Raw genomic sequence first — 27,222 nt, forward strand, 5'->3', positions numbered from 1 at the left:
TGCCAAGGAAATATGGTAGCATTAGAAAAGGACTTCTCTCTCGTTGGCATTCAAAGAAATTCCAATTTTAAACTATTTTCATTATTTTCATTTCATAAGAGAAACTACTGAACTGCACAGTGGGACTGCAACACTCACTTCTTTTATGGAACGTCACAATGGTTATAATATCGCTGCAGGAATAATCTAAGCATTTGGAATGGAAATCTCGATTCAAAATCACCACACTGATATTGAAATATAGTGAAATGTAAGCAAAGGTTTGTGGATAACAGTAAAACAAAGACACAGTAATGTGTATTTTAGGATTATAGAGACATTTACATATATCTGAGCACTCGAGATCAGAAGAATCATGTAAAAATCTTATATTGCCACAAAACAATCCTACTCATCAAATTGCCACATTTTCCTCAATGGCCTAATTAAATTGGCCCAAATAAAGATAGTGCCGTCTACAAATTATGCAAAAATGTCTGATGGAAGACAACACTGCTGTATGTAATCTTGAAATATATTAATTCGCTAATGTTTGCACTTGCCATTTTTCCCTTCCACTTGACATTTGACAGTGCAGACGATCGCAGTGCGTATTTCCTGATGCACTGGTTTCCCGTGTACATGAGTCCTCGCTAAAAATAAAGGAGGCACTGCAGCGCAAAGCAGAAATACTTGCTTGCCCTGGTTCACTGTCATTTCACATAGCCCGTGACGTGCAACATTTGCAAATACGCATGGCCTTGATACAGGCCAAAACACTTCAGAGTACAAGAGTTATCTATTATGTATTGTTTACCGCTCAGTCTAAGTAATGTATCCATGAGAAAGGTGAAGAATGGCCTGCGGGCATTTACCCGATGTTCATTTATAAAACAAAATATATTCACTTCAAATGCCCCGCTCGTTTCAACACACCTACACTGAATTTTTAAACAACTCACCGTGACTGCGAACAAGATCCAACACCATCTTGTATTTTTTTTCCCCCTGCAAGATAACCAAGGAGATGTTGTCTTTGATTCATATACTGGAGATAACCGTGCCTGTCTGTGAATCTCTTTCTGTATCCTCCAACTGGCTTCTCTTCTGTTTACACCGGCCGATTCTCCGTTTTTAATTACTTCATTTATTTTTCAGCCCTCAGATTTGAGGTGACCTATAATTGAGGTGTACAGTTGGTCTACCTTGTACTGCAAAAGTCCAAATTAGTATGCACTGAGCCGTCAAAGAATCTGCGTCACCTTCTGTGTCGCAGGGCACCACACTAATCGTCCTTGACTAAAGAACTCGAATTATGATGCTGTTTCTTTTTTTCGCCCCCTTTTCTCTTCATAGGAATGGAAAAGGTCGGCCCTTCAGAATATTAGTCGCACTATCTGTATGCGGGGAGTCAGAGGGCGTCGCTGGGGGGAGCCTGAAGGGCTCATGCTCGTTGGTTTTTGAGCCTCACCCTCCCGCTGCTCTCTCACCTTAACTCTGGGATTGATAAGACTTCTGCTCCTGCAGCTGTGCTTCTCTGGAGCATCGCACAGTGATAACAGACCAGCGAGACATCAAGCTGTTATCTCCTTGATGCTGACATTCACCTCATATACTTGGTAACATGTGTCCAAAAAGGTACAGTGCTCTCACTGAGACAGCTGCAGGGAACCAATGAGGCAAAACAAGGTGGAGGAAGACTGCTTGTGCTCTGACAATGGAGCACGGCACGCATTCAGAAACATACTTTATCCTCCTCCTGTAGTGCAGATTTATGTTTTCGGCTAATCCTTTTATGGGTAAGCACCAATGCTCCCACTGATACTGCTACTACTTCTAGCCCAAACCAAATTTCATCAGGTTTAATCTTGGTAGTTTCATGTCATATTTGATTGGGGTTCTCGGTAGCTGTGTCAGGATTTAAATTCTACCAAAAAACAAAAGTAGAATTAAAAAAACAACAACAACCAAAAACAACACTTCTAAGACAGCACAGTGAACTTACTAGTGTCCTGAAGCTGCACCTCAGGACACTTAACCTGTGTGCGTGAAGACAACCAACTGACTGATACTGTAGGTAACTCCGACACTATCAGAGATATTGGCTTTTTCTGTTTTTAGAGATACTGCATGGATTTGTTTTGGCAGAGGTTTTACTTGGGGCATATTTGATCAACTAAACATTGTGACAATCTTTATTTCATCTTTTGATGTTTATAGAGAATTCTCCAAAGGATGACGTTCACTTTGTTGAAATTTTGGGGGCATTTTCTTTGAACCTGCCTGACCCTAACCTGTTAAAACTCGCCAGGATAGTCAACTTGTTGTTGTAAAGTCACACTATCTTTTTAAAGAAGAATTTGAAAATGTAAATGACACTTAGATAGGTAGGTGGATAAAACCAATGATCGTGTTGATCTTAAAGGTGCAGCACGTAAGAATTTCATGAATTACTGATACCTCCCTAAGTCAGACTGCTAGCTACACAGCTAACTAGCTGATGTTAGCTACAGTTACCAGCAGTTAGAGGTTACTCGAGAAACATGCCGCCCCCTATTAGTTTTGAATTTGACAGGTGGTCATTTATTCTTCCATACTGCACTTTTAACAAATCCAGATGCAACACTCTAACAGTGCCATTACCCTCAGTGCTGGAAAAACAATGGCTGAATCAAAAATCAAATCACAAGTTTCGGAGAATCGTAACAATCCTTGAACTGATTTAATCAGATTTCATTTTATATTTTATAAAAATCCCCTGGACAGATGCACGGTTGATGTAAAGATCCAGCTGGACCTAATTCTACCAGCACAGCTGCATAGAAACTGTCAGCGTTATTCAGAAATAATCCCCAGTGAGAGAATGAGAGACGACACAATACACGCTTTGAAGCCATCGTTCCTTTTTGTTTCAGACATGACACAAGTTGGACAGAACCTGTTGAGAGACAATTGTGTTTTGAGACACTTTGTTCTTCGGAATTAAATTAAGTTTTACATTAAAAAGAGGTTTGTACTTCATAAGCGCCAGCAATGAAAGGGAAGGATGTACCTTATCTCTGCCTGTACTCTCGCTCACTTTTATTACGGAGGTAATTTGCATTTTAATTTGGAGCTTGAACCTGTGCTTAATAGAATTAAACTGAGAGACACATTGACATGGTTTCCTGACCCCTCCAAGGCCAGCTAATACAGAAGGGGCAGAATCACTCGAGCTGTAGCGAGGCATGGTGTTGACCCCAGCTGAGATAAGCCTTAAAGGTAAACATTGGCTCCTTAAATGCCAATTATTGCCATCATTTTCAACAAACTGCCTGCAGGAAGCAGTGCATTAACCTGCAGAATGTGTTACTGAGAAAATACAAATCAACTCGGTGTTTTGATGTAACCTTCCCTGTCAAACATTGCCTCTTTGCTGTACAAAATTGCAAGACCTTGCACAGAAAACAGAACAGTTTATCTTTTTGTCTTTAACACACAGCAAGAATGCAGTTTGTTTTGCCATCATAACTCCCAGGTCTGCATCTGTGAAATTGGAAGTGGGCTTGTCAGACATTTGAATGTTTACAGCAGCTTTGAATTTCCTATTCCAGTCAATATTAGGTTAGGCTATGGGGGAAATAGCTTGAGAGGGGGAAGTTCTATGAAGCATGAACAGCCTAGCTGTCGACCTACAAGAAAGAGAACCAGACAGAATGAAGTTTTATAATTAGAGATGAGGTGCTGGAGTAGCAAACAATGCATTTCAACTGGCAGTGTCTTCTACTGTAAGTATAATCGCAGGAGTGAGATGTAGCATGTGATGCCTGTCTCAAATAATAACAGCATGATTCCACCAAAGTAGGTGGTTGTTTATTTCATTATGTGATCACTTTCACTGCTTTCAGTACTCAGACCTCACTGAAAAGAGACTTTATTGTTTCCTCTAAAGACTATTTGTTGGCTTTCATGCGACATAAGACTGTATCAGTGTGTGAGTCATCTAGTCAGAGACAGACGTGTCTAAACGCCATGTTCTTTCAGAGGCTGTCAGCCTTGACCTTTAAGGTGGTTTTAATAAAAGTATAATTGACACTGAAAAGACTGTTGCAGCAGGAACACAAAGAAAAAAAAGAAAAAAGCTAGGAAACATAATTTGCCCCGAAGCCAAATTAGTGATATCTGAGCAGATCACTGCCATCCTGAGCACAGTCAGCTACCACCTCATGCAGCATATACAGCTTTGCCCAGCAATGAAAGCATGCGGCAATGTCCGCCCACACACCTTAAATGCCTCTCATACCCTTGAAACACAACACGCTATAGGCCTAAGTGCTCCACCCACAACAAACAGGAAATAACAAATATTGTGGTAATGTAAAAAATGTGACAAATCTCCTTTCGCACACAACACAGATAAGAGAGAAGCACATAAACGCCACCTTCTCTCTCCTCTGTCTTTTACTCTCTGCATCTCTGCAGCGTCCATCTCCTAGAGTTAAATACATGGGGTGAGGCTGCCATCAGTCACAGATTAAAAACACAGAGCCTGTGAAGAACCCCTCACTTTATAGACTATATGAAGAGCAAAAACAAACGTATGATAACTTCACTGAATAGCTGCTTTGCATGTAGGAAAAGCTTCAAAGTTGACAACACAAGTACGTTTTAACACAAGATTTAGGCTGATCAGTAAAATCAACATGAAAGACAACATGGCAACTGGTTCAGGCACAGCATTCACCACATGCAGGAGAATTTCTGTGATGAAAAACATGTTGTATCCTCCAACAAAATCTGCTACTTAATCAACACTAAATAACGCTCACTTTAACTGGCACCTGCAAGTGGCATCCTTGGCCTTAAGCAGCACACAGACTGGTGCTAATCTCTTACAGCATTTTGCAAACCAACAAAAAACATTCACACACAACGACAGAGCAAGGTGGCTTCCGTCAAACATGGAAAACAAGGCTCAGGAGTGTGCTGTGACATCAGCTAAGCTAGCTTGTTCTACAGGACAGCGGCAGCGCTAATGTAAGCTAGCATCAGAGTCCGGCTGATTCACAGCTAGGGTTTTCCTCCAAATCTGTCCTTTAAGTGTCCTCTATAGCATTTTTTTGTCGCAGTTTCCTAATTCACTTCTTCGTTTCATTAACGAAATGACAGGTCTGTGGCCTGTCTTCATCATTGAAGGTATGATTTGGATAGCCCGCCATCTGAAAGGGCATTTAACACCTGGGAGTGTAAAACAGCGCCTCCCTGTGGCAGCTAATAACATCTCAAGAAAAGACTACTAGACCCATTTTTGTGTTTTGTCTTCTGCCATTCTTTTTTTGCAAATTAAACATTGTCATTCAAAGAACTTCAGCCTCTCCGCAGTCATCCTCCACTGACTGACTGACACTTTCATTAAGGTGGATAGAGGCATCCAGTGTGGTCACAGTTAATGCAGACACCCCCCCTGCTGAAGCCAATTTCCAGCACACTGTATTGCAGTTGTTGTACATCACACTCACTGCAATTTTGCTCCTGCAAAACAATCGCAATGTGTCTGTTTCCTTCCTCAAAGCAAAGTTGTTGAATTCTGTGATTCAAGGACAAAAGTAAGTAATATTGTGAGAAACTTTGCTGTATTTACATTATTTTCTTTGCTTTTCCAGATACAGTCTTTTACTACTGGCACATTATACAGTATGTACCATGTGGTCTTACATTGCCATTTTCCATAGTGCGGCCATGAATTGTCGATGCATGCTTGAAGCCTAAGGCTGTTGCCACTAGAAAAGACTGATTAGTCATAGCAGAGGTGTTGCAGAGCCACAGAGCTGCTGGCACCACAAGGGAGATCCACAATGTAATGCCTATTAATTCTGAGAGACAAACTGTGCAGTTCATTTGATCTTCTCTTTACCCCATGAAATAAAGTGCCGCATTTAGTAATACTGTTTGCTTGGCAGTTCATGAAATGTTAAACTATTCAAACTGGACCAATATTTAAATTAGATGTGGTATTTATTTTCTCTATTTTCCAAATGAATTGCTCCAGTGCACATGCTGATTTATAATCCGATGAGAATGTCTCTCCGTCATATACTAAAGGTTTCATTGAAGCAACACTAAGTTCTCAAAACCCTCATAATCAAGTAATACAAACAGACATGTGCCCCCGTGGAAATGTCACCATGGTTTTCTCTTGAAGAATATGTTTAGTGATTGTAGTCGATGTGACAAGTATCATCCGAGTAAAAACACAACTTGCATTTCAGTGATTACAACCATTATCATTATATCACATGTGGTTTATTAGGTTGTTTTCATTGTACCCAGCATAGCTCATCTTTTACTTTTAAACATCTTATGTAATATTTAGCCAGTGTACATTAGCTTTTGGGGATTTGCACAGTGCAATCTAGGATTGTCAACCACACATACTTTACTAACAAGTCCTGCCCCGAGCCAACATTGTTATTTTTGTATCAGTACACAGAACTGGCCCTCAAAGCAACTTCTCATTAAGAATTTCCTTTGAAAAAAATGTTTCTGTCTGTGCTATGGTCTCATTTTTCTGCACTGAAACCACAGTGCCCCAAAATCACTCAAGTAATTAGTCTACTAAAATAAATTAAGCATAAAACACATACATTATTGAACATACATTTCAGATACACGTATTTGATACATCTAGTCTAACAATTATTAAATAATCAAATATTGGGGAGTGGGGTATCAAAGCGGAACCTCTGATTGTGGTGTTGTTCTCTCAGGTGTTAATTATTGACAGGAAGTTGCTTCAGGAAGCTAGCCAAAGCAAAAGAAAAACTTTAGTTCGACATTGAAAAAATGTTTTAGAGTTCTTGTGACCAGCAGTCTACAAAAGTGGGGACTCTGTATGCTATGGCCTCCTGAGGAAACAGCTTTTTGTCGGTGAAGCAAGACTTACCAGCGAAGAAACATCACTTAAGTTCAGAGACAGAGGTGCTAACATGTTAGCGGTTAGCATATGACAGGTGCAACCGCCGCCCTCCTCCTCCTCCTCCTCCTCACCTCTCCAGGCTGTTTCTCTCTCCTGGGACTGCTGTCTGACACAAAGCCAAGTCTATCAACAGCCAGTCCGTTTGCATAAAAGTAAAAGGTACTTAGTGGCGAGTGCATACATTGGGATTAAGAAGACTGGAGTGACGTTACAGCGCCGGGGACGATGTTGCATATTAATGGCCGGACATCCAAACATTTACTGTTTCAACTTTACATCAAGGGAGCCGTGACTTGAGTCTGCTAACTTCTCAGAAGGGCCAGCTGAGTGCAGCTGAAGTTTGACGGGAGTTGAAGTATGTAGACACTAACGAACTCTTTCAACGTCAATGGTGAGTACATCTTCATTTTATTCCACACTTGTGTTTCTGTTGCACTGTTCAGCTGCCTCTGTCGCTGTCCATGGTGATGATGTGACGTCACGGTAGGAAGAAGCCAGTGGTGCAGGCGACACGAGGCTCTCTGCGTGTGGTGTGGAGGTGCTTGATTTTCCACGTGTCATCAGTGGGTCTGATGTAACATCACGTCCTTGTTTGGTGTTGGTTGCTGCGCGGTTGTTGTATGTGGAAGGCCCTTCATCAGATCGGACACTCTGCTCGTGTGTTGCACGCTGCGCTGACACAAGCTCTGAGTCTATTAACGGATAACTAGACTAATAGAAAATGTGTTGAAAACAACTGTGATGTGCTGTCTCATTTATTGACAAGAACTTTTTAAACAGTTGCTGCTTCCAGCCTCTGCGTTGTTGCGTTTCCTGCCTTTCTTGAAATCATCGCTTCATTATTGTTCATTATCGCTTTTGTGATTTGATGTGATTTTTAATGTGATGTTTTGTTGTTTTGTCATGTCCTTGATGCTGCTTTTCTGACCCTATCTTGACTAGGTCTCACTTGTAGGAGATTTTAATCCCTATGTGGATTCCTAGTCACATAAAGGTTTTATATATGTGCAATTGGCAACCCATTAATACATGTTATAGATGTTAATTAAACTTTAGTTAATTCACTGTTAACACGCAATAACATTTATTATTATAAACCATGTATTATACAGTTGCAAAGGTCTATTAGCATCATAAACATTATAATGGCCATCCAAATAATGTATATCGATGAACTACACAGCTCTACTTGTCTCATGGATGAATATAGAGCAGAAAAGCTTAACCTTTTTTCCATCAAAAATTAAAAATGAATGGTGGGCAATGAGCGAGTAGCAAACACCTACAACAAATGTTTTATGGTATCAATAAAAAGATGCTCCACTCTCCCCACCATGCCCGGATTATGAAAAATAAGTAGGGATCCTCCATTAGTGTTTTTACCTCTTAAAAATAAAATGACATGAATATTATTAGATTTTAGGAATATTTGCAAAAACATCTGGCCAAATTGAACTTTATGACAGGCCAACGATGCCCCCTCTTTGGCCGAGCTTGATTTACAGTCTGTGTTTTTTGTCTGTCGGGTAAGTAAGACCCACTATTACAATGGTGTTTGGTGCCCAGTTGTACCAGTGGGAGTTGCACGCATCTGCTATGTTTGCAAACTGATTGTTCAATTAGAAAGGAGGGGAGGGGTTCCAGTGAGACAAGGATAACTCAGTCATTACACCATAGAGATCTCAACAGCATGCACTATATTTCAATTTAAATAAGCTCCCACTGCACCAATATAACAATGCTGTGTGGAAAAAGATGACCAGTGGACTTTGTACAGGAATTGTAGAGAAGTAAGCCAGATGATAATTGAAATCAAAATGTTTTCGGTATTTCCTTTTATTTTGCAGTGCAGCACTGTCCGAGAATACATCATTTAGACAAAATAACTGTATTTAGTCAGATATATAAAGCATTATAATCTTGTTGCTGACATCAAAGCTTACAACATCCTGCTCTTAAAGTAAGTCGTTTTTAAATCACCAGACTCATATGTCTGAGCAAACAGATGGTAGTTTCACACAGTTATTCACTTTGAAGATGATTCTTCGCAGCGTGCCCCTGTCTCCTATGCTGGGGAGCTCTGGGTAAAACTATCTTCCAGCTAGAACATACTGACATGATTTCAAATAGTCCTTCTCTCTTGCTCTCTCTCGGGTTGCCGCTGTCCTCACCGCAAGCAGTTTAGAATGTGAATGTGTCTTGTGTTTGTTTTGCTGAGGGAGAAAATGCATGCACTCCAGAGTATGATCTGAAGGAAAGTAGACTGAGACGGCCACAGCCCAGATCTATAATTGGGATCTGTTCTTGGATGTGGAGAGTTTCGAATGCCTATCCCTCCAAAACCCCTTTCTCTTCCTAATGGAAAAAAAATCGCATGGACACATCATCTTAGATTTCAGTTTGTGCTCTGCACCCCCAATAGCAGACAGTGCTGTTCAACAATATTAATGCCGCAGTGCAGAAGTTCTCGTCATAATACCACAAAAAGCTCTTATTTTTATGGCTGCGGATGTGCATCTTCAATAACATCACAGTCATGTGAATTATTCTGCGCACTCAAGGGTCTGTTACATATTTACAGACAAATTGTCCGAGAGCCGTGGATGGACATCATTAATGCTTTCAATTCCTTGTTTTTGTGCTCTCAAGTCCTGAGTCCTGTGTTCTCATTGATTGGCCCATTATTGGAGACACCAACATGGAGCAGCCTGTGGTGCTAATGGCATGCTCTCTCATTCATACGGACACTGAGCAATGGTAAACCATTACGGCATGCAGCTCCTCAGTACAGCCTGTCACTGCAGCCACAGATTCGGCATCCATCCTCACCAGTAGACCCGTAATTGTAGTCCAGGGAAAATGATCGGGCTTGTTAACATTTTTTGGAGGAAAGCCCATGTCAGGTGTTATCCGTTTTGAAAACCAATCGTGATAAATATCTCAAATACGGTCACTGTTACAAATGAGTCTCAGTGGAAGAACAGGTCTGATGGAATGCCCCTTCGTAATGTATATCATTGCGGCGGCTAAAACCAAGGCTGACATTTATCACCTCAGAGAGGATAGAAAGTTTGGTTCTCCAAGGTCCTTCTTACCCCGTAATCTGTTTGGATTTCCAGAGATCCCCTGGCTTTGACTGACTTCACTCAACAAAGCTGCAGAAGTGAGAAGGAAGAGAAAGCAGGGGAGTGAAAGAGGCACAGAGAGTACAAGAAAATAGAAGACAAATAAGTGATATGATGAATGATAAGGCCAGACCATTATTAGAGTGAAGTGTGGAGGGTTGGAAGAAAAGAGCAAAGATAAGGAAAGAGAGGAGCAGTGATTTAAATGTATTTTACTTGATTTGGATACAGCTGTATTTATCAGTTTCCTGCTTCCCTTGTCTGGAATCAAAAGTTAAAAGCAAAGTTAAATCCACAGATATGTAGATTTACTCAAAACTTTAAAGTTTTATATCACCACCTTGTCATTGACAGTTTAAAAGTTTCTCTTCCCTTCAGCAGTTCGAAGCTGGAATGATGTTTTAAAATGAATTTGCTAAAGGGAGTGGGTTTGCTTCATGCTCACCTTAAATGTGAGTTGAGGTTCTGTATGTAAGAGTTAGTGTTGTCAAAATAATCAAAAATATTGATCCTGAATATTTGAAATGGTTTAGATATTTATTTTCAACAGTATTGATTCATTTCTACCAGCTTCTTTTCTAGTTGACACACACACCTCATAGGCCTATGGCTTCCACTCCACTTATTATGGTCAGAAGTGAATTAATAATATGCTGTGGTGAAGGTTCTCAGTCATCCAGGTCATGGTAATTCTCAGTGCTGTATCGTAGACAACTGAACATGTTTCAGCTGACGTGTCATGAAACTTAAAGACATCCAGTTTCCTATGATGCAGGTCTGACAAAAATTGATATGCTGTTGTGCTTAACACACAGTTTATCTTTTACATTCACATTAACGTTAATAAGATTATGGTATTGTGGGATCAATGTAAAGCTAACACAAGTGTAATGGGAAACTGAAAATATTTGCATACTTGGAGGTTCTGGGTAGCAGAAGAGGAGAATGTAATTGTGAGAATTAGTTGTAGTAATGTAGTGTATTGTGTCCATCCTGAATATTTTTACCAAGCATATCATAATGATATGTGAAATATTCATATTTTAATATAAAAAAGAAATAGTATAAACAGGCATTTCTGACAAGATTTCCATAGCACTTTTACATATAAATGGAGGTCTGCTTCTTTCTGCCAAATCAGTTCATACAATGCTTATCAAGCCTATCCAGAGCAGATAGATCTCTCCGCATTTGCAGTGTACCAGAATTTTAAAATCTGCTGTCTGTGGTGGAAATGTAGGCAAACTTCCTAAGCACATATTGACATTGTTTGTGTATACACTACCAGTCAAAGGTTTGGACACACCTTCTCATTTAATGGTTTTTCTTGATTTTCATGAGTATTTACATTGTGAATGAACATGAATGAACACATATGGAACTATGTAGTAAACATAAAAGTGTGAAATAACTCTAACTATGTTTCATATTTTAGATTCCTCAAAGTAGCCACCCTTTGCTTTGTTGACAGCTCTGCAAACCCTCGGCCTTCTCTCAGTGAGCTTCATGATGTAGTCACCTGAAATGGTTTTCACTTCACAGGCATGCCTTGTCAGGGTTCATTTGTGGAATTTCTTGCTTTCTTAATGGGTTTGGGACCATCAGTGGTGTTGTGCAGAAGTCGGGTTGGTACCCAGTTGACAGCCCTATTTGACAACTGTGAGAATTCATATTATGGCAAGAGCCAATCAGCTAAGTAAAGAGAAATGACAGTCCATCATTACTTTAAGAACTGAAGGTCAGTCAGTCTGAAAAATTGCAAAAACTTTGAATGTGACCCCAAGTGCTGTCACAAAAACTCAAGCGCTATGACGAAACTGGCTCACATGAGCACCACCCTAGGAACGGAAGACCAAGAGTCGCCTCTGCTGCTGAATATAACTTCATCCAAGTCACCAACTTCAGAAATTGCAAGTTAACAGCACCTCAGATTAGAGCCCAGATGAATGCCACACTGAGTTCTAGTAGCAGGCACATCACTACATCAACTGTGTGAGGAGACTGCACAAATCAGGCCTATATGGTCAAATAGCTGCTAAAAAACCACTACTAAAGAAAAGCAACAAGCAGAAGAGATTTGTTTGGGCTAAAAAACACAAGGAATGGACATTAGACCAGTGGAAATCTGTGCTTTGGTCTGATGAGTCAAAATTTGAGATCTGATGGCTACGACAGCATCCTGCAGTGACATGCCATCCCGTCGGGTTTGCGTTTAGTTGGACCATCATTTTTTTTTTTAGTAGGACAATGACACCAAACACACCTCCAGGCTGTGAAAGGGCTATTTGACCAAGAAGGAGAGTGATGGAGTGCTGCGCCAGATGACCTGGCCTCCACAGTCACCTGACCTAAACCCAGTTGAGATGGTTTGAGATGAGATGGACTGCAGAGCGAAGGGCATAAGGGCCAAAAAGACTGTTGAAAAACCATTTCAGGTAACTACCTAATGTAGCTCATCGAGAGAATGCCAAGAGTCTGCAAAACAATAATCAAAGCAAAGGGTGGCTATTTTAAAGAATCTAAAATATAAAACATGTTATGTTATTTCACATTTTTTTGTTTACCACATAATTTCATATGTGTTCATTCATAGTTTTGATTCCTTCAGTGAGAATCTACAATGTAAATAGTCATGAAAATAAAGAGAAACCATTAAATGAGAAGGTGTGTCCAAACTTTTAACTGGTAATGTGTATCTGTGATAGCCTAAAATTAACTGATATACAGTATGTTGGGATGGGGTTAAGCAAATTCTTAAGAGCTCAGCTTAAGATAATTTTTGCATAATTTTAAATTCTGCACAAGAGTTATTGTCATTATTAAGTTTCAGACATTGATTTTCAACATTTCTACAGAGGCAAAGGTGATGCTTTCAAATAGCTTGTTGCTTGTTGCATAGTTGCTGATTCATTTTTGTTTGATTGGTAATTAGATTAATCATTCCAGCTCTAACTTGACCACACTGCATTTGTGGGAGAAGTTGATAAAACAAGTTCAAGAAGTCACATTTTGGTTTTGTTTATCCCATCAGTGGGAAGTGCAGTAATTTGTTAATATATGTGAGTGACACAGACAGAGCACAAATCGACCTGCCTCACAGATGAATAGTGTGAGAGAAGCACTTCCTTATCTGTGAGCCCATTTACAATTGTAGTGTATAAACTGAGAGTGGCCAGTGACAGCGATGGAAAGGCTGTCAGAGGATAAAGGCACAAGCCCTCTCCTTCGGCACTATTTATAGCAGAGCGCCACAAATATCAATAATTTATGCTGACACGTGTAAACACTGCTGTCACATTAATAATTGTGTTGCTAAAATAGTCACGCAAAAAGCATGCAGAGCTAAATGTAGGCGGCAGCAAACGTGGGGCACTTTTCATATGCGTAAATCTTGTGATGATCGATGTGAGGCTGAGACACACGAGAAGCCTTCTCCAGAACACTTTCAGATTAATAAACATGAAACCGATGACTATGGTGAATTATTTTAATTGCACATAATAAATATTGAGGGAAACAACAGGATGCATGTGTGTCAATGGCAAGTTCAAGTTAAAAAAAAAAATAATGTAGATGCTGCAGAAGATAAACAACCCATCTGCTCTGTAGCTGCTCTCCTGTTTTATAATGGACACATGAAGAAAAGCATAGCAATCAATATTTCCAGCACTAATTGAAGTGCTTTTTATCTTGTTGGTCTCAAAGTGTAGTGTGTGTGTGTGTGTGTGTGTGTGTGTGTGTGTGTGTGTGTGTGTGTGTGTGTGTGTGTGTGTGTGTGTGTGTGTGTGTGTGTGGGGCACTTGTATATTCATCCACCGCGTAGCTGTCCACTTCTCTTTGTCTGGCCTGTCCTGCCTTTAAACTCTGTCAGCCTGTAGAAGCGCCTGCCTCTTTGATCAATATTTATGCCAGACTGCAATTTGGAGCCAGGTCACGGGGTTCTTCTGCACTACTTACAGTCTAACTGGCTGTGAATGCAACTCATGGATCAGTTCACAGATGTATTCTCTAATCCTCAGTTAGTTTAAGGTCCTTTTCTTCGGTTAACCAACATTGAGTCACTGAGCAGTTTCTTTATCATTCTTGTCTACCACTCTTTGATTTCCCCTGAGGTTATTCTAAGTGTTGTGCAAAGATAACTGTGTCAGAAGTTGGTAAATGTTTCTCAGATGACTCACAGACAGTCAGAGACACAATCTCTCGCAGTGTCTCAAAACAAAATTCAAAAATCAATACTGGGAGCCTCTCCAAATGGATATTGCTGTTTGACAGTCTAATTCCCTTTATCATGAGAAAGAGCGGGCTCGAGTCTTAACAATTAATTCAGCGAACAAGGCCTCGGGAGATCTGACATCTCCACGGTCTAAACAAATGTCTGTCGTGAAGAAAAAAATGACGAGTACATAAATGGGGACAGTCTTATTTCGTTTTAATATCATTATCTGCTGATGTGTCCACTCCGAAATGACAAAACAAGTAAGGGCATTAAGATTTAAAACCTCATCAAGCCTCTCTCTCCCTGGGTCTCTCTCTGTAAGGGATGCAGCATGGCTGTGGATGTCCGCTCTGAATTCAAATAAGTCTACAGTATTCGAGTGGAGTTGCACACAGACGTCTCTGTAGATGTTCTGTCCAACAATCACAAGTTTCTCTGCTAAATCTTCAAAACCTTGGAGGCAATTGCATAGCAAATATCAAGTTTGCCAAGCGGGAAATTTCGTCTGAGGCTATGCTGATGTGTGGTAATCTTCCAGACTTTCAAGTGCAATCACTCTCCACTGGAAAGTCCTGCTCTTCATTTGACACGGGGTGTTACACTAGACCAGCGGCTAATTATTTTGGTCCAATGATTAACATTTAAAGGAAGCACTATCTCCTACAGTCAGGGCAATAGTTGCATCACGATAGAGCATAAGAGGTTGCAGAAATGTGGTTTCTCTGTTTGGGATTTGTAACCCTGTAAGTGTGTGTTTGTGTTTTTATCTCTGTATTCAAACTGACTTACATGCAAGTAATGTTAAGTTACCTGGAGCAAAGCTAGCCTTGGTCAATTTACAAGAAAAATAATTCATACTTTATCTAAACAAGCCTTATCTATACAGGCAAAGCATTTTTATTTAGCATATTTTAGCTCTGGAAAACAGATACATAAATACATAAGTGATGCATAATTTCTCAGAGAGCAGCCATGTGACTTCTGAAGAAAAGGTTAAACGGCTTTGTAAAGGTGAGAGGTTTATCAGGAAAGGTTGGACTCAAAGCTTGGCACTTGTTTGCAATCCAGTCAAATTAGACAGGTTATCAATAAAAGGTGGGACTCACTAAGCACCTCATGATTTGACTAGATTCTCATTCACAGGGCTACCATGTGATTATAAAACTTTCATTGATGCATCTATATAAGGTGTAAGAGATCAATTTGCGATTATGTTACTATATTTTGAGATTGTGTTAGTATTACTTTGATATTATCCATTTTTAATCACAGTTTATTTTATTTTCAAAGAGAAAAAAAAATCCTGATGATGTGTCATTTGTTGGGGTCTGTACCAAACTATCCACTTTTCTGATCTCTGGAGAGCAAGCTTTGTTGGCTAGGACCTCAAATGTCACACATTTTACTTTTATTAAAACATTGAAGCTTCTTGTGATTTTGATGATACTTGGCCATATTGGCAATTTCTATTATATTTTGATTGATGGTACAGCTCTGATCTTGATGCATCAATATATTTAATTTTCTTTTCTTACTGTGTGACTTCTTGCTACTTTCAAATCCTAGCTTCTTTGTTGTGATCCATAATTCAAATAGACAGATACATTTACTGTTATTATATTAGCTCATGCACAGCCATCTTCAAAGGAAATCATGAAGAAGCCTTGCTTGGAACCTAAACTTGACACACATTTTTACATTTCACCATCCCATTGGATCAGCTGTAAGGAACGTACAGACTTGATCTAGAAAATTGTCAATTCCAATGTACATAATAAGCATGTTCCCTGATATCCACCAATATGAAAACTATTGTTTTTAAAGATTATAATGCAAAAAAATATACTTGTGGTATTTTATCATGATTAAATTCCTCGTAAAGTTTACTGTTAAAGTGCACTGATGTCATTTTACACCATAAAGTTTATTGTTTAACTGTAGAATATCCCTCCTCTGTTACATATTTTTGTCACAAGAGCTTGATAACCATTTTTGAGGGATCACTGCAAAAAACATTTGTTTATATTAGCTCTTACATCAATATCGGTATTTTTTCACTTCCTAATATCGGTATCGCCATCAGCCCCTAGAGTCAACAGTAGGGCTCTAATAATAACACACTCTGAAGTGTAGGAAACCCTCATGCTGGGATTTCCAGTTTATTATTTGCTCATTTTAAAAGGTTGCGATGATGGATGCACACAAGCAGAACACACTGAATCTCTCTTTGTGGATCAGGATGGAGCTAATGAGTATTGTCAAGATAAAGAACATTGTGACAATAACATAATGACCATAGTTCACAGAATAAATCACTGTATATCTACAATTTGCAACATGGTAATTATTCTAAGCAGTAAAAATATCCTGGTGTTGTGGCAAAGACAGATCAGCATCACGTTTCAGGCAGCCTCATAAGGAGTAATCAGGACTGGACAAGACAGCATACAATTACAAGCACAAATCACAGGTCTCAGCTTAGTTTTATATGTAATACTGTGCTGTACTGTGAGGCCATTGTTCCCAGAGGTTGTTTTCCACAGTTATAATGGCCTTCAGTGTTTAAAGAAAGGACCTGTAAAATGCTAATTCCCATTATCTTTGTTTCCACAGGCAGCAAGTGATGAATTAAGGCTCCATTGCTGCGCCTTTACCACATATTGTCTTTTTTGATACTAAAGGAATAACAAGAATCTCCATTGCAAGTTTGTAAAGTTTGTGTTTTTAATCCGCCAGCAGGTTCACACATTGACAAGGTAAATTGAGGTTACACGGATTGAGTGACAAAGTATCAAAATATTCTATAAAAACTCAGCTCTGCAGAAGCCCCCAAAATCAAGAACTGACTGCATTAGTTTCAAGGCAACTCAGTGATGCATGAAATAATGTCCTGTGGCATGTTGCTAAGACCCATCCCTGATGGGAACAAGCACTGAAATAGCCACTGAGCCCCAGTATTAAGGCCCCCATCAGCTTGAAGACTGGGCAAGACACAACTCAGTGTTTCTTCATCTCATGCCATCATACAATGTTGCTTTCATGCCAGCCTTTTATGTCTTATTATGTAACGCATCAATACAATGCTTTTCAGTTCACAGCAGCTGCTCTCAGTCTATCGTTCAGCCCTGTTTCACTTGCATCGCTGTACTTCTTCTGCCACTCTGAACCCACATGCTGTGTGGTTTTAATTGCTGCTGTTTGAGCAGGTTGAGAAGGTTACAGTGAATAATAAATTCTAGGCTGCTAAGTACACCAGACTGCCATGAGGTGACAGGTGGTTTGTTTGAGGGCAGGTGGGAACATTCATATCATACATGGTATAAAAGTGCCCACTCTTAATCTGTGAAGCTCTGCCCTGTGTTGCTATTTATATAGTGCTGAAAGTGGTCTGTAGTCTAACAAATGGCCTTACAGTGAAATCTGTGCCCACAAGTTTAATATCAAACATGACAAAAAGCTCCAGTTGTCACTGTGCTGCCTGTTCAGTGTGTGACAAGGAATGGAGCTGCGTATGCTTTACTGTGTGAACCTTCTGCACTTTTATTCACTGGCATATTCTCAGGTTCTTCTTCTTCATCTCTGAGACAGGTTTATGTCACTTTAATTGAAAGGAACTTATTCAGGCAGTGATGAGGAATCCTAACCACACACTGAGCTCACATCTAGCACAGCCTTAAAGTCATTTATGACAAGTCAGACTAACTGCAAATTAGCGAAGTGCCTTTTGGGAAAACTGTAAGTATCATGGCTTAATTGAATTCTACTCGAACATTTCACTGCTACATAATTTGCAACTCCGAAGACATATCCACTATACAGGTGTTTAAGATACATAGATTACTTGATTAATCGATTCTTTGTCAACTATTTGGATCATTGATTAATCATTATGAGTTATTTGAAGAAATTAAATGAAAATGTCCAATTTCTCCGATTCCAGCTTCTCAAAAGTGTATTCATGAGTTTCCGGGGGAGGTCACTGGGGTGTTTTGGGGTGGTTTTGGTTCTCGGCATAACTACAGTAAGTAGCAAACTATAATAAAAAACGATGCACCGGCAACACTTTCAAGGCTAGAGAACACACCCCCAGGAAGAGTGCCAGGCTTTGAAGACAATTTTCATTGTGGCTGAACCGTGTAAGTGATGCACTAGGGCCCAAAAAGACTTTTTTCCATAAGTCTCCATCATGAAAGAAAGGGCTGTAAATCTGTGGGTACATTTTTTTTGAGCATCACAACCCTTGCAAACCCCCCTTAAATAATTTTATTCCTCTTTAAGTTAGCCGCGTACTAGACAGGAAGTTAGCTGGCTGGGTTAGTCCGACTATATTTGGATTGTTAAGATGCATGTATACACCTTAATCTGATTAAAATCAACCCAGAACGGATTTCTGACGTTGGATTAAAACACCTAGATTATTCGATTGATAGTCGCATTACTCCTGCAATTATACGTTTCCTCAGATTGGATTTGGATTTTGCGTTCTGCGCAGGCTCGAGATTTTTCTCCTGGGGCCGTGAGCCGGAAATAGAAGGATGGCGGTGGCAGCGTCTTTCCTCTGAAATTACCGCAAGCAAGAGCGCCACTGTGCATCTACTTTGTGTAATTATCATGTACACCATATACGAAATGTACAAATTTGTAGCTTTTTCTCACTCTTCGTGCGCCATCTTTCTCGAATGGCGAGGCAGAGTTTGTTGTTGCTGGTAAAAAAGTCAGCCGGAGGTGGCTCTATTACCGCTAGCTGAAATGGGTACAGTGCCACCTATCGTACCGGGGTATGACATGCTTCGGCCAATAATTCGATTTTCTCACCAGCATGTATATTGGACAATTGCAGTTGTCTGATTGAGAAGCATACTATGGCTGTAATCCAACTAAGCTGTGGATGTAAATGTACTGAATGTATTGTTATCATAAGTGGGATAATAAATAATAATAATGCCAACCTAGATTTTCATGATTTTCATTTCATTTGTGCTGTACCAATCACTCTAGGAGGATTAGCATCTAGTTACCATGGAAAACGCTGTTTCTGGTCACAGGATGCGCTGGAAGCCGCATATATAATTTCTGCAAGATATCATGGAGGCTGGGAACTAGTTGGATATTTTTGTGTGGTTTCTTTAGTCCTCTGTTATGTTAAATAAATGTCTTTGGATTGTGGGCAAAACAAGACATCTGAGGACTTTATTTCACTTAAAACAAAAACATGCAATCTTGAGTTTTATTTTACCAATTCTTTGAAATGTTCTAGACCAAGCAACTAATCCTTTCTGAAAATGATGGACAGATTAATGGATAATTAATCATCCTTACCTGTAGCTGTTATAGGAGTAATATACTACCATCTCTCACACGTAGCACCTAATGTAGATGTTTAAGATTACAAAGGGGCACATCATAGCTCATTCTGTTTGCTGGAATTCAATAGTTAAGACCAAATAAAAGCCAGCAAAACCCAATTCTGTAAAATACCATTTAGCCTGGTGGGTGTATTTGTGTGTGTTTGTGTTATGAGTGTGTGAGTTCTTTGATAGATGTTTGACAGGTTAGAGATTAGAATGAAATGGTTTGATTCTCCTCAAAACTATTAAAGTAGAAAGTTCCCAGAAAGAAATGGGGTACAGCAGCACCTGCATTTCTACAGTTTCTATGGAAACTAATTTAGGAGGAAAATCTGGGACCTGTCCATTGAGATCCCTTTTGATATCTCTTAGCAAGGAAAAATGAGCCCTAGGCAGCAATTAAGTCATGAGCTGAGCTCAGCCTGGGAGGAACAAGGCTGAGTACACGGTTTGAACTCTTCACCAACAATTGACATGAGAGGGATGAGTATGTTTAAACAATTTTAAACCTGACCGACAGCATTTCAAAAAATCTCTGTCTGCAATTTACTTCATCACCTCAGGCATGTGCATGCTAGCCACCGGATAGGGGTCAGTGTTTGAATTCATCTCTTCAAGCTAGTGAGACGGTGAGGCACACCAATGAGGGTGCTGTCTGCTTAAAGAGAAAAGGGCTCCTCTACATATTAAACACAGCCCTGAAGAGCACTGTGTTAATGTCAGGTGCTCCCTACGGTGCAGCAGCATTAGGAGCATCTGGCCCGTTTCAGGGAAGAGTGGCAACATTTTTTCATACTGTGCAGTGTGGCACAATGGCACATATAAAGGGGGAACATCTGCATGTTTACAGTAGTGCATGTGGACAGTAGATATGCTTTAAGAGCAGGGGTAGCGAACATGGTGCCTGCAAGCTCCTGGTATCCCGCAATGAGCATATGAGTCGCCCGCTGGGCACCTTAAATCTAGACTGTCTTCTAAAACATGTGGCCTATTAAAGACATAATATTCATGATTTAATGGTAAACTGAGCAAACATGTAGCCCTCCATATTACTCCATTTTACTGAGGTAGCTCACAATCTCCAAATGTTGGTGACCTCTGTCTTAGAGAGCAAAGAATTATTGAATTCACTGTATTCACAGGAAATCAAGTTATTGCCATATTTTCATTTTGAATTCTTATTGTGTTTATTTCAGTTCAAGTGTATAGCTGTCAGAGTCGACTACATTTTTACATTATTCATAAGGTTGAGACAGCATGATGGAAATAATCTTCAGTGTGTGCTGAATTTGAGAATTGGGTGCTAGGGCTGCTGTTGATCAAACTGATGATTGTTTTGTTGACTAATTTATTAATAAATGAATCAGTATCAATAACATACAAGAAAATGCAGTGAAAATATATTTAAAAGTCTTTGATTTGTCCCAAAGTATACAGTACCCTACAGTATTTGAGTCTAATTCTAAGGCCCTGGAGCGGCCATCTCCACCCTCTGGTGGGTCCTTTTATGGACCCACTATAGTTTGCATATCAACCTGGCATCGGAGTGAATGACCCCATCATCTTCCTCCTGGACAGATCACTGTCTCACCTCGAGAAGCCTGGAAGCACTGTGAAGATCATGTTCTTTGATTTCTCCAGTGCTTTTAACACTATACAGCCTGCACTTTTGGGGGACAAGCTGGGGCTCGCAGGGGTGAACCAACACCTCACATCCTGGATCCTCGATTACCTCACTAACCAGCCACAGTATGTAAGGACTCAGGTCTATGTGTTGGACACAATAATCTGCAGTACAGGGGACCCACAGGGAACAGTCTTGGCCTCTTTCCTGTTCACTCTGTACACCGTAGACTTTGACCACAACTCCCCTCACTGCCATCTACAAAAGTTCTCTACAGAGAACTTATTATCATTTCTGTTTTTGCACCATCTGGTCAATTTCCTTAACACCCATATTAACTATTTGTATTTAAAATCTGTGTATAAAAATTTGCTGTTAATTATGCACCATATCATATAAATATGTATCCACGTCTATTCTGTTTCTTCCCTTTTTAATTATATTGTTTATTTTTGCTATTGGTTTTTGTTCTTGTAATATTCTGTCACTGCTGGGACAAACAAATTTCCCCATCTGCGGGACATTAAAGGATTTCTGATTCTGATTCTGATACATGTAAAAGTCCTGCATTCAAAACCTCACTTAAATATGTAATTTGTGAAATATGGCCAGAATTCAGATAAAGCTCCCAAAACACAGGTGGCAGCATATCAAATCAGGCTGACAACTGCTGCTCTTAGCTGGCTCGTATTATGTGACAGGGCAGTTTGCGGCTAGCTGGTTAGCAAGCTAACTTGATCTCTGCGACACAGTGTACTGTGTAGATATCTCTAACATAATGGCAACGCTGTTGTGTCTTCACATTCACATTCTATTGATAAATTAAATTCATTTTTTGAAAGTTTCTAAAATTCTGGCTGTCTTACAAATTACCCCTTAAAGTAAAAGTTTGCAAATGTTATCAGTGTAATGGACTTAGGGTATCAAAAGTCAACTCGTTGTGCAGTAAAATGGTCCCAGTCAGTGTTTGATATCTGATGCTCTTGGGTTATAACTGCCGATTGATATGTATGTTTCATTTTACTACTGTAGAAGTTTAAGTGTAGATAATTGTAACTACTAAAGGGTTTTTAATAGGAGCATGTTCTCAAACCATTAAGGAGCACTCCATTCATCAGTTCATCACAGTCATTCAAAATCAACACATCTGGAGGTACATGATTTTTGCTCTATAGGAAAGGGATGAAGAATTGAAATCTGAAAAGTATACAGTAACTTAATGTGTCAGACAAATTCAGTGGAGTAAAAACTTTGAAATGTAGTGGAGTAGAAGTATAATGTAGCATAAAGTAGGAATGTTAATATTCGCATGATAGACTTATGATCGTACAGCTGGAAGCACTGAATATTTAAGAACTTTTGCCTGTAAATTACTGAAACAATTAGCCAATTTTTGGATTTTTTGTTGATCAACAAATCAAGAAGTCAGCTATTTGTTTCAGCTCACATTAGGGGCTCTTGCTTGTTGCTGCAGTAAAATCTGTTACATCATATCATAACCACATGCTGTAGATTTTAATGGTTGATTTTGAAGAGAGGTGGAAATGTTACCAGACACAAGCATACAATGATGGGGGTCAAAATGGCTTTGCTATATGTATGCAAATCAAGATTTTTTGGCCTTTGTCAGCCCCATTAATAAGTAATGCGCTGGTGTAATAATGACATCCCTGTGAACGAAGCGGGCAACTGTCGTCACATAAAAAAATCTTCTGAAACCTCAAATGGTTGTCTTCAGCTGACAACTGATTAATCAACTGATAAGGACATGGCAAAATGACAGTGACATGATGAAATTGCTCGAGGTTTTTATCAAAAAGGGTTTTGAAAGAATCTTTTTTTTTCTTGATTACAGCCACAGTCAGCAATCCCCAGCCTGGAGACAAAACAAAGCGATTCTTAATTTCCAGCAGTTACAAATGCCAGAACCCAAGGCGCATGGAGGAGGCAGATAAAGTTGTTATTGGCAAATGTCCTTGGTGCAAGCAGAGTGAGCGCTCAGTAATCCGACTGTGTTATTAGTCTCCCAGGACCCTGGGACTCTGCGTTACTATCACAGGCTGGTCCCATGTAGATAACACCAGCTCCATTCACCCTCACATCTACTCATAGCTAAATTGACTGCAATTATCAGGACTAGGGAGCTTATTATTGCCCTCTTTTATTTACACACAGACTCCCACACAAGCCCTAAAAGTTTTAATGGTTGGAGATGTTGGACATTTCCTAACGTGTCTTAATTCTCCAATAAATCCTGTGGAAGAACGGCATTGATCTTATCTGCCTTCCCTCTAAGCCTTAATTGACCGTGAAGCAATCAGGTATTGTATAGTTTGCATTTTCACTTCCTTGATGACGAGTCGAGAAAGTTACTTGGAAGAGGTTAATTCACAAATGTGTCAGGGTTAAACATGTGATAATATTTTTTAGTAGATGCACAATTTAATCAAAGATATACACATTTGTCAGCAACTTTCCATTTCTGATAACATCTGTTGTTTGCTTAATGTTGATATTTGCTTGGAATGTCTACAGCATTTGCATCTACTTCTTTGTTCATTCACTGGTTAGAGTTCACTTAACTCTGGCAGCTGCTTTAAAAACAAACACGTAAGGGCCAGTGGCCTTAGTGTCAGCAGTCATGCGCACAAGACAGGAGTGTGAAAAAACACTCAAGTCTGCTCCTGAAAAAGGCATGCTGCCAAGTGGTGAGGGTGGGGGGGGGGATACAGTTGAGACCTTGACCCTCTCTATCAAAGGGATGTCACCTGTGGTCATCTGCCATGGGTGAGGCTTGTAACCTCGCTCGCACTCCAGATCTGGAAATATGAAGTGGCCTGTCAGTAATCTGAAGTCTAAGAGGGCACCAGGAGACAGGAAGGTTGGGAAAATATTAAAAACTTATCATTTCTGACATGCCATGTGTTGAAGCGTTTTCAGTCTCATTTGTATTCTGAGTTCCCAGAGGCTTTTCTTTCCATTCATCCAAGCATGGCAGCTGAAAGGCTAAATAAAAATGAGGCTTATCCATATGGGTAAACTGAAATACCATTGGACCTAAAGCAAAGTACTCTGGAAAATATTTTTTTGAAGAAATGGTAAACATCAATAGCCTCAGGGAAATGTTGCATAGACTTTGTGAAGTAAGTAATATATTGATAAATGCTGCTTGATAACCAAAAAATACAAAGCATCCATAAAGATGATCACTTTCTCAACTCTATTGACTTGCAGTAGCAGCAGTTAGACAATCATCTATTATTTCAGAGAATAACAGACATTTATTATGTATGAACTTTATTATGAGTTAGTGACTGTTCCAATCTTGCATCAAGTGCATGACAAAGCGCAGAATAATCATTAGTAATGCTGAAACAGCTCCGAAGTGCCATCCTGTTTTATAAGGAGCAGACTGACTGTGGGGTGCACTCGCTCTCAAAGCCGCCCAGCTGAAAAATGGGAACTGAATCATTTCACTCTGAATTCTGTCCAAAAAACAGTCAAAACACTGACATTTTATTTGCATAAAAGGGTTATCTCAGTAATGAGATATTCATCAAAGACATGGGTGAATTGGAATATATTTTAATGAAACAGCAAGCATTCATACATTATTGAAGATAGACCCTCCTGAAAGGGTGTGCCTCAAGTTTGCCGAGGGCTGTGCTGTTCCAGCTGACCTTTTGAAAATTTAATCTCTGATTACTTTGAATGGAGCAAAATATCGAAAACAGTGTATATGGCTAATCTGAAAACTCACATCTCTACATCTGGTGTATTGAAATGTGAAATAGTATGTTTCTCATTTTACATGTTGTTTTTGTTTTGGCCAAATAGGCAATTGGAATAGACAGATCTTCTACTGACCTTTGGAGAGTGAATGCCTATGCTGGGCCCACACACTTTAGCATTTGCATGAATATGAGTCTTTGTTTGGGTGGGCTTTGCTTTTTCCTCTTACAGAGAAACAGATGCAAGAAATCAACTTCATTGATAGAATGGAAAACATTAAGTATTAATACCTCCTGATCTGTCTTTCAGATTTCCAAGCACTGCATGGAACTGGATAGCACAAAATCGTGTGTTGAAATGAATTATTCAGGCGGGTATCTAAAAAGTTGCGATCTTGCTGATACACCATGTGAAAGGACTTGCAGTAACTGATGAAATATTCATGCAATTAAACACTACATAGAGAGTACATGGTTGAGAGGAGGTTAAGCCGCATATGCATCAGTCACACTTGTCCACAGAAATCCTCTCATAAGAGGTAGAATACATGTCTAAACATGACACATGTACATTGAGTACTTTTAATAAAACTAAATGCTCAGTCATTGCCGTGGGCATACAGGGGCTGTTAATTGCCCAGTATGAGCATAAATTGGACCGTACTGATATCCAAGAGATTCTCCCCATAGGTGTAATTAGATGTGCAGCTGCCAAAGCATCCCCTATAGAGAACCTGCCATGGGTAACGTTTCTTCCCAGTGGATGCCCAAAGAAAGATAATTGGTGTAATGCTCATGCCCGGTGTTGTGAGATAATTAAAGTTAGGGGCATTGGCTATCATTTCTCAAAACTTCCTGGGTGATGTCTACTGGACTACAAAGTGAATCCCTCTTCTGTTTTTTAAATTACATTTGACTTTTTATGGTATGATTCATTCTTACTGGACGTCTCTCAGGGGTAAATCTTGGTCAAGATAATTTGGTGATTGAAATAAATGTGAAATGAATAATGTAGCTATTGAATTTTTATGGCTGGTTCTGGAATTATGTAATATAACAAACTGTATAAGAATATCTCTCTGCAAATGAATACCGAATCTGTAGGCAGTCTTTGAAGTCCTCGTGGTACTGACCAGTCATGTGTGAACAGGCTTTAGTTGCATTCAGTTTGTATACAGTTTGTGTGGAGAGCAGCAAAGGTGGAACACATTGGTAATAATTAAATCTCGTAACTCATCTGCTGTCATCTGATAACAATTTAACTGAAATGTAGACCAAAACACTCAAAAACATTAAAATACAAATTTATCATCCAAGTTGGATTTCCAATGCCTTTGCCCATTTTGTGTCATAGTGAGCTGTGTTTCTGGGGTTTGATTAATACCTGTTAATGCTTTAGTTCCCACATTGCAAAATGATTCAGGTCGTTTAGCAGAAACGACAAATAAATACAAGAGGGCAAATATCCCGTTTAACCTCCACGGTAAATTTTGAGACCATTCAGGAAAACAAGGTGCTACTAGGCTGTAATTGTGTGAGAGTAATTATAGCTTTTATTTTGAGGTTTTTCACAGAATGAAAACGAAGCACCATTACCTCGCCATGATTGGACTCTTCTTGTCATCTGTGGGATAATTGTCCACAAGTTCATGATCTCTCCACTGTGCTGCTGACGGAATTGATTCTGGAAATGAAAATCGCTGCACCTCCCACATTGCACTCTCCTACTGAACCACCTCAGCATTCATTTTGAGTTTGAGCTCTCCCACCCAGAGAGACTTTTGCAGTCACATCTGTTGGTCAAATTAAGTGGAGTTTCTTCCAGATACTTACCGTGCAGTGGTGTATATCTTGGTGTGATTTGATCAAACATATATTTCTCTTCCCACACGAAGTCTTATCACAGGAGCAGTGGAGATGATACATTTGAAACACGCAAAGAGGAACTTCTATACATCACAAAGCCGAAATGTTCGGTGTTCAAGTAAATCACTTTGCAATTTCTTTGGTATAATTGTACATCTCTATCTGCAATACTCTTTCTTTGGCAGTAGAGTCAAAATCTAAAATGCCTGTTACCTCCTCTCCGCCCTTCTTTCCACATTATTGCGGTGATGCTAAAGGGTCAGGGGGACAGAGAAGGAGGTCTGTGGCTGATATCTGATGGGGGTCAGCTCCAACAGCCCGGCCTGATAGCAGGACTGATGAGGACAGCAGACTGTGTACTGCAGCAATCTGGCCTCC

At 39.7% G+C, this 27,222-nt stretch overlaps 1 protein-coding gene across 2 annotated transcripts in view; it reads left to right on the forward strand.

The window, feature by feature from the left end:
- Positions 1–6,724: 6,724 nt before the first annotated feature.
- The window catches only part of nlgn3a (neuroligin 3a), a 202,962-nt gene continuing 182,464 nt past the window's right edge, over positions 6,725–27,222 (forward strand). Inside the window, exon 1 of one of the 2 annotated variants that reach the window (XM_037077248.1) lies at positions 6,725–7,325. The gene's annotated coding sequence lies outside the window, so the exon portion shown is untranslated. The remainder of the gene's footprint in view (positions 7,326–27,222) is intronic. The other variant, XM_037077251.1, reaches the window with a different exon arrangement.

The sequence above is a fragment of the Acanthopagrus latus genome, chromosome 18 (genome assembly GCF_904848185.1).
Source record: "Acanthopagrus latus isolate v.2019 chromosome 18, fAcaLat1.1, whole genome shotgun sequence".
Classification (NCBI taxonomy): Eukaryota; Metazoa; Chordata; class Actinopteri; order Spariformes; family Sparidae; genus Acanthopagrus; species Acanthopagrus latus.